Genomic DNA, 11307 nt, shown 5'->3' on the forward strand with positions numbered 1-11307 from the left:
TTTTTTTTTGAGACAGAGTCTCCTTCACCCAGGCTGGAGTGCAGTGGCACTATCTTGGCTCACTGCAACCTCTGCCTTCTGGGTTCAAGCAATTCTTGTGTCTCAGCCTCCCAAGTAGCTGGAATTACAGGCATGGGCCACCACACCTGGCTAATTTTTGTATTTTCAGTAGAGATGGGGTTTTGCCACGTTGGCCACGTTGGTCTCAAACTCCTGACCTCAACTGATCTGCCTGCCTCGGCCTCCCAAAGTGCTGGGATTACAAGCGTGAGCCACTGTGCCCCAGCTCACCTCTAATGCTTACAACAAAGGCCATTCATATTTTTGACAGAAGAGGAAACTGACCTTCACAGAGGGAAAGTGACTAGCCCAAGGGATGCTGCAGTTAGAACTAAAATGCATTTCCTGACTCTGAATCCAGTGCTCCTTCCCCTACCCCACCCCTGTCTTGAATTCCCAATGAGCACAGACTCCAAGAAGGGAACTCTAGGAGGTGAACCCAAGCTTCCCTGGATTCTGCATGTTCTCCCTCAAGCCCCTGACCCTGGGCCTGTAGATGCTCTGAGCAGGCCCACTGCCCCTATTCTATCGCTGTCTCCACGGGGTCCCTGGTTTCTCACCCCCAAGGAGTGGGTGACTTGGACCCACAGACCATCAGTTGGAGAGCAGTCCACCCTCCCCCATTTACCAATGAGACTGAGGCGGGAGAGGAAAGGCAGATGCCCCAGCAGTTTTGGCTCCCCACCATAGTGCCTAACAAATGGCTCCCCTACCCCCACCCCACGCTTGCCTGCTGCACCCCCCTCCTGCCTGTGCATAGCATCCTGGGTGCCTTCTCTTCCCCAGCCTCATCACTTTATGCACAATCTAGATGCTCATCATCCAACTGGCCCCTAGACCTCAAGGGCCTCAGAGCCCGGACCACAAGCTTGTTCCTGTCTGGGGCCTGTGCAAGCATGGAGCCGAGGCGAGAGGACACGGTTGTCTGCTGGACAGAGAAGGAAGGCATGGCCAACGGCAGTGGGAGCTGATGCGTCTGGCTGCTTTCCCTCCCAGCCCTGAGCATACTCTTCAGACTCTCCAGCAGCAGCAGCAGCGGGAACTTCTCCCTCACTCCTTGTCGTCCCCCAACCTCCATCCCTCCCAGTCCTGCTCACCACTCCCCAGGTCCCCCACCCCCACTCCACCCTTTCTGCCCACCTGTTTTTCTCTTTTCCTATTTCTCCTCTCCCTGGCTGTGTCCCCCCAGACCACACAGACACACACACACACACACACACACTCTCACGCTCACTTCACCCAGCTCTGCCCCCTCCCCCAGACTTCACATCGGCTCAAAAACCAGTGGAGCAAAATCTGTCTTTTGCCAGCCAAGCCCCAGCCTGCACCTTCAGCCCTGCCTCCCCCTCCGTGGTGTCACATTCCAATCTCAGATCCCCAGTGACCCACCAAGAAGAGGGCACAGCTCTGCCCCAATCACTGGGGAACAGGACGAGCCAGTTTCTCCCAGGTCCCTCAGGAAGCAGCCTGGGGAAGCCGCCCCCCCCAACAAGCCCGTCACCCCACTCATCTAAAGTCTGACAGCACAAGATCCACAGAGACCTGAGCATACCCTTGCTAAGGATCAAAGGGACCCACGGGAGACCATGTCTGGGCTCTCACCCTCTCCACCTCACCTGGCCCTCCTGCCAGGAAGCATTTCTGAGCGTCCTGTGTTCTAGGCCTCGCCCTTGGCGCTGGGCCGGAGCGAGCAAGGAGACGTGCTTTCAGGCCTCGATGCTCCAGCCTCATGGGGAGAACAGACACTGGCAGAATTGCCAATAATTCCGTGATAAACGCTACACCACGAGTATAGACAAAGGGAGATGACTCATTCTGCCTCGGAGGTCAGAGGAGGAGGAGGAGACAGGACGTCTGTTTTGGTCTGGGGCGGCAGGGAGGAAGGTGAAGGGCATCCCAGGTGGAAGAACAGCCCAGACCGACGCACAGAAGCAGGGATGCACATGGCTGCACCTTAACAAGGAGGTGCCGGCTGTGGCTGGAGGGGACAGGACGGAATGAGGGCAGGGCAGGCAGAGGACACCAGCAAGGGCCCTGGGCAGCGTGGGAAGCACTACAGATGGGACCTTTATTCAGAAGGCAGCAGGAGCCACTGGAGGTTATCTGCTGAATTGAGAAAGATCACTCTGACAGTGCTGCTGGCCAGTGCCTGGGAGGGGGCAGGGAGGCCAGTGAGGAGGTTCCAGCAACAGCCCAGCCTCTTCCGCCACCATTCTTTCTGAGCCAAGTCCTCCCCTCTTGGCCACACAGCACACAGGCCATGTCCCGTCCAGCCTCCAAAGACTTGTTCTGCCCACTATGTTCCCTTTGCCAGGAACGCCCCTGCCATTCGTACCTCGCCGTGCCTGAAGCACCTGCTCAAATCTCCCTCCTCCAGGAAGCCCCCTCCTCCAGGATGCCCCCAGCTCTTGTCAAGGCCTCGGCTGTTAGCTGAGTCCCAATCGGCCACTGGGCTGTGAACTTCTTGTGGCCAGTGCAGGGATGTTTCCTGCTTGGACCCTGGCACTAGCACAGAAACAGTGGGTCCTTGGAAAATCCCCGTTCCCTTGGGCCCAGCACCCAGGTGCCCTTTCCACAGAGACGCTGCTCTGCACACACCGTTGCTGTTGTGTGCACCTCCTCCCTCCCTGTGGAGCCACACATTGGACGGGGGATGAAAAAGACACCCAAGCCATGGCCACAGACAGCTGTTAAAAAGCAATGAGTTTCGGCCGGGCACTGTGGCTCAAGCCTGTAATCCCAGCACTTTGGGAGGCCGAGGCGGGTGGATCACAAGGTCAAGAGATCGAGACCATCCTGGTCAACATGGTGAAACCCCGTCTCTACTAAAAATACAAAAAATTAGCTGGGCATGGTGCCGCGTGCCTGTAATCTCAGCTACTCAGGAGGCTGAGGCAGGAGAATTGCCTGAACGCAGGAGGCGGAGGTTGCGGTGAGCCGAGATCGCGCCATTGCACTCCAGCCTGGGTAACAAGAGCGAAACTCCGTTTCAAAAAAAATAAATAAGTAAATAAAAAGCAATGAGTTTCAAACATGGGCTGCCATGGAGATAGAACAGCAATAATAATACAATAATGACAACAGTAATCAGCATTTATTGGCATAAGCCCTGCGCTAAACTTCGTATGGATTAACTCCCTACATCTTCACTTCAGTCCCATGAGGTCTGTACTGTGATTCTCCTGATTTTAAGATGGGGACACTGAGGCACAGAGAGGTAAATGGCCCGTTCGGTATGTGGTGGAGCCAGGAATCAACCCCGAACTTGCCCTGAAGGACTTCGCCACACAACCAACCTCTCCGAGACGAATGGAGAAGAAAAAGGAAGCTGCCTGGTGAGAAGCCACAGTGTGTCCCCATTTGGGAAAAAAAAAAAAAACTTTGCATGTACTGGTATATGCGATATGTGTGTGCCTTAAGTGAGTAACAAAAAGTCTGGAAGGAAACGTTCAAACTGTTAACTGGGGTTACCTGCAGGGAGGGTGCGAGGGAACTTTCACTTTTACTACATCTATCTCTGGCTTATTTGCATTTTTCACCCAAGTATCCGAGTGTTACTTGAGTAGTTTAAAACAGGAGGAATTATTAGGGTTGCAATGAACATTTGTTGAATGAATAGATGGCAAATTAATTTCCTAGGCCTGTTTTATTCAGATTCTGGGTATGACCCATCAGTAGATTGCAAAATTAATTTCGTGGGTAGCAATTAAAAAAAAATCAAATACACTAGAACAGAGAGTATCATAGACCAGCAGACATAGTGAGGGAGGTATTTCAGTAAACTTTTGTTTCGGTTATATACAGTGGGTATGACCTGTGTAGCTGCCTAAGATGTTATTTCTTACTGCAGGTCACGGGCAAGAGTTTCAAAGCCACTGGGCCGGGGTTGGGACTGCAAAGAGGAGTAAAGCTGGGAGCAGTGACTCACTGCTGTAATCTCAGCACTTTGGGAGGCCAAAGGGGGAGGAACGTTTGAGCCCAGGACTTCAAGACTAGCCAGGGCAACTGTGGTGAGACCCCTGCTTCTAGAAAAAATAAAAATAAAAATTAGCTGGGTGTGGTGTCGGGGGCCTGTGATCACAGCTACTCAGGAGGCTGAGGCCGGAGGATTGCTTGAGCCCAGGAGGCTGAGGCCGAAGTGAGCTGTGTCCGTGCCACTGCACTCCAGCCTGGGCCGCATAGCAAGACCCTGTCTCAAAAATAAAGAGGAGTAAGACAGAGCCTCTGCCTACAAGAGCCCCATGGTCAGTGGATGAGAAAAGCAGTTCCAGCACCCCTGAGTTCCCTTTATCTCTGCAAAGCCAGAGGAATGCTGGGCTGGTGGGAAAAGTCCTATTTTGCCCACTCCACAGTTGGCTTCTGGGGCCTGGATCCGCCTTTATACATTCTCTTCCTCTCCAAGGCGTCTGCTTCTGAGAGCTTTTGCCAGAGTTATGGGCCTGAGCCAGCCCTGAGATCAGAATGACTGTGTCCCCTTCTGTGTCACGCAAAAGGCCACTTCTCCTTGCTCCTGGGCCCCGAATGTACCGGCTCGCCTGTCAAGAGGGGGAGGGGTGGGAAACTAGAAGATTCCTTTCCAGCTTCCAGATCCCAAGGGCCACGTCCCAGAGAAGCCTCTGAAAAGGCAGCTGTATGGTCAGCCGGGAGGAGCCACCATTCAGTCTGCAGCGAGGGCCGTCCCCCACCTGGAGTGGGCCTGACTGAGCAGAGCGAGGTGTGTATGGAGAATGAAGAGGAGCAGTGGCAGGAAGAGAAGCAGAGCCCCCAGCTCGGGGCTCCCATCACGCTGGCGCCTCCACATCAGAGCTCTCCTAACCCACCCCCGCCTCTCCTCCCAGGGCAGCAGACAACTAAAAAAAGATAAAATAAAAAGAAGTAATTCCCCTGCTCTGACGTCAGTGCGAAGTCTTAACAGCCCAGCAGCGGCATGAAACTGGATTGCAACCAGATGTAATGCCCTTGAATTCTCAACACACTGCTGCGTTGGAAAAGACATAAAGCGGGAGAGGGTGGGGGGGAGTATTGGTGGGAGGAACCGTGCAGGTCCCGCGTGGGTCCCTGAATCCGGACCCGCCGAAACCGCGGGGAAGGCGGCGCGGGAGGAGGGCGGCGCGCGGAGCAGCGCGGGGCCCGCTCCGCCATTCAGGCGCGCGGCCTCCCCTCCCCCAGCCCCCACGGGCGCATTGTTACACTCGCTCCCATCCATTCAGAGCCCGAGGCCCGCCGCGCCCCCGCCAGCCCCGGCTCCGCGCAGGAGGGCACCGCTGCAGCCCGCACTCCGGCCCCTGCGTGGACTGGAGAACGACCAAGAGCACCAGGAAGGGAAACTGCTCGCCGGGAAAACGGGCGCCCCAGGAAGCTGGGGCCGTGACGGCCTCGGGCCCGGCTGGTGTTTCGCTTCCCCTCGGCCCCACCACGGAAGCCCCTGGCGCGACCAGGCTCCAAGTGTCACCCTCGCGTCCTGCCACCTCCCATCCCCGCCTCACTCGGCTCCCATGTCCTCCTCCCGGGTTCCTTGCCTTCAAGGCGCGGGGGGGCCGGCCTCGAGAAAGGCGGCGGGCTGCGCCGCTGTCTATGGGGCGCCAGGCTCGCGTGTCCGGGGCCCCCGCCCGTGACGTCACCCCCGAAGGGCCCGTGCGCCCCGGGCCTGGCCGCTACAGAACTCCCCGAGTCGCGGGGGCCGCTTCCTGCCCGGCCTCAGGGCCTGCGCACAGGCCCAGGCGCCGCTGCCCGGGTGGGGACACCGCAGAGAGCCCGCGCACCCATCTCGCCACGCACGGCCCTCGCCGGCCCTGACTCCCACGAGACGGCCACGCCGGGCCCCGGTCACGCGTGGGGAAGTCAGCTACCCGCCCCCCACCTCGGGCGCACTCACAAAGCTCCCCTTCGCCCCCGGCGCCGAGCGAATGTTCCCCACGTCCCCACCCCACGCTCCTCAAACACTCCGCGCCTCGGCGCACGCAGAGCCCCTGCCACACTCGCCCCTCGCGCCCCGACGCCCCCACCCGACCTCAGCTCCGCACACATCCCCAGAAGACCCTCAGCCGCGGCGCAGGGCGCCCCCACCCTGCAGCTCCCCAGACGTCCATCCGGTGACCTCGCGCACCCCCCACACCACACAAAGCAAGGACCCCGCAGACCCCACATCTCAACCCAGCGCGCGCGCTCGGCCCCCGAATCCGTCTCAGCGCCTCACCGGGCCCAAGATCCCGACGTTTCGCGCCGCCCCCGCCCCAGGGCAGCGTCCACTGCGCCCCCCGCGCCCCTGCGCTCGCTGCTCACCTCGGCGCCCGCGCTCACTCGGGGGCCCTGGGTCTGGCGCTGCGACTTCGCGGCCCGGAGGCCTGGGTGGCCATGGGGGTCCGGTCGCGGCGGCCCGGCCGGCCCGCGGCCAGGCAGGAAGGAGGGTGGGCCGCGGCGCCCCCTCCTCGCGCCGGCGCTCGGGCCGCGGGCAGGGGCGGCCTGCTCGGCTCGCCTCTAGCCCTCGCCGCCCTCGCTCTCCCACTCGCCTCTCGGAGCCCAGCCGCGGGCGGGGGCGGCGCCCGGGGGCGCGGGGAGCGGGCGGCGCGGGGACCGGGCCCTGGCCGCACACCCGGCCGGGCCTGCCTGGTGTCCGCGGGTGCCGCGGGGAAATGCGATCCCCTCCGCACAGGAAGAGCGGACGGGCGGGCGACGCGCGGGGGGAGAAGGAGAACGAGAGCGCGAGGAAAAAAGTTCCCGGGCGGCCTGGCTGAGCTCGCTCGCGGCCCCGGGCGCCAGGTGGGCCGTGCGCGCCCCGACAGCACCCCCTGGCGGTCCGCGCGCCCCACTGCGCGCCCCCCACCCGCCGGCCTGCGGGAGGGGGCCTCTGCGGTGGGATACCCGCACGGCCCGGGAAGACTCGAGCGCCCCGCGTTCAGGAGCTTCCAGCGTCAGGCCAGGCCCCCACACTCACCCCGCCGCCAGCCCTCACCTGTGTCCACCTCTTTACAGTTTGAGAAACACTTTCGATTTCAAAACTCCACTGGCTTCATGTAAACTTCATTTACTGGGCACCTGGCACCTTGCTGAGTCCTGAGGAATCAGCAGAGACAATGCGGTCCCTGCTGTCATGGAGCTGGCATCCTGGTGGGAAGAGACAGACAGCAAACAAATGCTTAGATACACGACGAAGATAATTTTAGCAGTAAGTGCTAGGAAGAAAATTAGCAGGTGAAGTGACGGCTAGGGCTCCTTGGCTGAGGGTGAGAGGAGGCCTGCCTATGCAGAGATCTAAATAGCAGGAGGAACCGCCATGGGTAGAGTCTGGGAAGGGTATTTTTTTCTTTTAGAGGCTCTGTCTTGCTGTGTTGCCCAGGCTGAACTTGAATTCCTGGCCTCGATCAGTCCTCCCACCTCAGCCTCCCCAGTAGCTGGGACTACAGGAGCCTGTCCTGCTGGGAAGAGCATTCTTGGCAGAGAGAACATCAAATGCAAAGATCCCGAGGCAGGAGAGAACTTGGTGAATAAGTGGAATTGTGTGGAGGTCATGAGCAAGGGGACAAGTAGTGGGCACACTGAAGTCACAGCCATAAGGGGAGGGGGCAGAGCCTGCAGGGCTGCAGAGGGCCCAGTGAGGAATTTGTTTGCAATTCCAGTGCAAGGAAGGTAGCACTTTAAACAGGAATGTTGGATGAATAAGTCCTTGCATGAAACTTACAGACCTCTGACCAGTTTCACGCCAAAGTCTCTACTTGCCATAGCTCAGGTGGGAGCTCACTGCCACCTGCTTGGGAAGCCTCCCAGCCACACCCAGCCTCTAGGGTCTGTGGGACACCCCGCATTAACAGCCCCATCAAAGCCTCCGTTATTTTTCCTTTCGTTGGGCAGTGGGGAGCTGGTCAAGGCATCAGAGCTTGTGGGTGACCTGGGAGAAGTGAGTCCCACATCTGCAGAGTAAGGTATTGTGACAGGTAGGGTGCCCTCACTCTGACCCAGGCCTGCTGTGCCCCTTCTGTGCATGTCTCATTAGATCCCAGTGCCCCCTCTGTGAGGTTGGCTCATCACATTTTGTGGATGAGGAAACTGAGGTGCAGAATGATGAAGCCCCCTGTCCAGGTTCTCAAGCTACAGGACAGAAGCAACAGCAGTCCCCACAGTCCTTCCTGCTGGGCTTGGCTACCTGACTCCCAGGGTGAATGTTAAGAGCAAGGCAGAGCTGGATCCCAGTGTGAACTGTGTTGTCTTAAGCTTGTTTTAAGAGGTTTCTGGGGGAGGCAGATCTACTTTCTAAACATGCCTTCTCTGTGCCTAGCTGGGTGGCATTGGGCAAACTACTTAACTTGCTGAGTCAGTTTCCTCATCTGTAGAATGGGTAGAATAGTAGTACCTACCTTATGGGTCTGCTGAGAGGATTGAATGAGGTACACGTGGAAAGCATTTAGCTCACAGCCTGGCATGCAGTAAATGCTGTTCTGCTTTAAGATGCTAGATGAAGGCCAGGCGCGGTGGCTCACGCCTGTAATCCCAGCACTTTGGGAGGCCGAGGCGGGTGGATCACGAGGTCAAGAGATCGAGACCATCCTAGTCAACATAGTGAAACCCCGTCTCTACTAAAAATACAAAAAATCAGCTGGGCATGGTGGCGCGTGCCTGTAATCTCAGCTACTCAGGAGGCTGAGGCAGGAGAATTGCCTGAACCCAGGAGGCGGAGGTTGCAGTGAGCCGAGATCGCGCCATTGCACTCCAGCCTGGGCAACAAGAGCGAAACTCCATCTCAAAAAAAAAAAAAAAAGATGCTAGATGAATGGGAACAGTCCGTGTCATCCAACCAGGGCCCCCAATCCCAACCCCAGGCTGGTCTACTGCCTTCCCTGCCTTACCTTAACCTGCTCCTGAGTGGAGCCTAAGGGGAGGCTGATTCTTGGGACCTCAATGGGAAGCAAGACAAGGAGGCCTTCCTGGGGGATTTCTGGTTCCCACACAGGGGTCCCCAAGGCTAGCTTCTTCACCTGGAGAGGGCAGGAAACCAGCTGGAACCCCAAGTCCAGGAGAGTCCATTTCCCGGCCTTGGAATTAGGTATTTTTTGTTTTGAAAATTCCTTGGTATCAAATTTACATGACTGAGGACATTGGACCCAGTATGCAGGGTTGGGGGTACAAAGAGGACCACAAGCCTGGGCTCTTTGGGAGTCACGGCTCAGGCACCGCTCAAGGAAGCACATTTCTTCAGGGGATTAGCACTTCCGGATGTCAGTTCAGTGAAGGATTGGAGGAGGTGGCGTTTGAGCCAGACATCAGAGAATGGACAGGAGGGGGCCCTGGGTCACAAAGGGGATGGGCGTCCCAGAGAGTGAGAGGAGGAAGGAACATGTAGGCAGATGGAAGAGGGTGTGGGGTCAGAGTACTAACAATTGTCTTTATTTGTGTGTGAGACAGGGTCTTACTCTGTTGCCCAGGCTGGAGTGCTGTGGTGTGATCACAGCTGCCTGCAGCCTCGAACTCCTGGACTCAAACCCCTGAGGTGGCCTCAGCCCCCGGAATAGCTGGGACCACAGGCACACACCACTATGCTTGGCCAATTTATTTTTTACAGAGATGGTGTCTTGCTATGTTGCCCAGGCTGGTCTAGAACTCTGGGCTCAAGTGATCCTGCTGCCTTGGCCTCCCACAGTGCTGGAATTTTAGCTATGAGCCATCACGCCTGGCCAGAACTACTACTTTTGAGACCTGCTGTGTGTATGTCAGGTGCCTAGCGATGTTTTGAGGCAGATTCTCGCTCTGATGCCCAGGCTGGAGTACAGTGGTGCAATCTCGGCTCACTGCAACCTTTGTCTCCCAAGTTCAAGGGATTCTCATGCCTCAGCCTTCCAAGTAGCCGGGATCACACCACCATGCTGGGATCACACCACCATGCCTAGCTAATTTTTGTATTTTTTGTAGAGACTGGATTTCACCATGTTGTCCAGGCTGGACAGATTTATTCTTTTTTCATTCTTTACAGTTCTGGAGGTCAGAACTCCAAAACCAGTTTCACTGGGCGAAATCCAAGGAGTGGGCCAGGCTGGCTCTCCTGGTGCCTCCGGGGGAGAATCTGTTCCTTGCCTGTTCCAGTTTCTGGAGGCTGCCTGTGTTTCTCGGCTTGTGACCCCTTGGTGACCTCTAGAAGCTAGAACAGGCAGGAAAACAATTGCTTCCATTGTCCCAGCTCCTGCTTCCTCCCTTGACCTTCCTGCCTCCACTCATGAGGAGCCTTGTGATTCCATTCCAGGCCACCTGGATAATCCAGGCTAATCCCTCCATCTCAAGAAGACCCTTAATTTATTTAATCACATCTGCAAGGACCCTCTGAATGCTGCCTCGCCACAACTCATTTTACAGATAGGAAAATCGGGGCTCAGAGAGGTGAAGTCACGGATCCAAAGTCACATAGCACAAAGTCACAAAGTCACAATGGGTGAGTTTAGTCACCCATTTCATGCATGGAAAGCCCACTGTGGGCCTGACACTGGGTTGCAATGTGAAAGTTACCCATGAAGAACGCTGTGGCGCTCAGGCATGCAGAATAATGCCCTGGTCCTGTTGAGGAATTCAGGGAAGGCTTCCTGGAGGAGGTGATGGGTGAGTTGAGCTTTCAGGAGTGATTTTCTTCTGCCTGCTTTAACCAGGGGAGTCTTCTGAACAATCGAGGGCCCTTCCAGAGGAGGACGGCTATAGGCCTAACCATGCTGAGACTGCTCCAAATGATGCTGGCTGAGAAGGCCCAGGCTTCTCAGAGGAGAACTAGGAACTGATTAGGGATGACTGTCAGCAGAGCTAGCCCCAAGAGACTTCTGCTGCTGAGACCCTGCTTGTCATCTTCAGTCGCAGGCAGGTAGGAGGGTGAGCAGGGATGCGCACACTGTACAATGCAGAGGCCCAGTAAGGTCAGTGTTGGTACAGGGTCTCAAGCTTGCAGCTCAAAGGCCGAACTCAGCCTGCTGGGTTTGTTTGATTGGAAAGCAGAGAAAAGAGTGAAAATGTTGAAGCTGACATATGTTGCAATGTGCAGTGGCTCATGCTTGTAATCCCAGCACTTTGGGAGGTGAAGGCTGGAGGATCACTTGAGCCCAGAGTTTGAGGGCAGCCCGGGCAATATAGTGAGATCCCATCTCTACAAAAAAAATTGTTGTTTTTAAAAATTATCCAGGTATAGTGGTGCATGCCTGTAGTCCCAGCTACTTGGGAGGCTGAGGCAGGAGAATTGCTTGAGCAGGGGAGGTCGAGGCTGCAGTGAGCCATGATATTGCT

At 56.9% G+C, this 11307-nt stretch overlaps 1 protein-coding gene across 2 annotated transcripts in view; it reads right to left on the reverse strand.

Annotated features, from left to right (window-relative positions):
• Positions 1-6680, reverse strand: part of RAI1 (retinoic acid induced 1) — a 125040-nt gene extending 118360 nt beyond the window's left edge. The window contains exon 1 of one of the 2 annotated variants that reach the window (XM_017514841.2): positions 6343-6680. The gene's annotated coding sequence lies outside the window, so the exon portion shown is untranslated. The remainder of the gene's footprint in view (positions 1-6342) is intronic. The other variant, XM_017514839.2, reaches the window with a different exon arrangement.
• Positions 6681-11307: the final 4627 nt, after the last annotated feature.

Source organism: Cebus imitator, unplaced genomic scaffold, assembly GCF_001604975.1.
Source record: "Cebus imitator isolate Cc_AM_T3 unplaced genomic scaffold, Cebus_imitator-1.0 Scaffold538, whole genome shotgun sequence".
NCBI classification, from domain to species: domain Eukaryota; kingdom Metazoa; phylum Chordata; class Mammalia; order Primates; family Cebidae; genus Cebus; species Cebus imitator.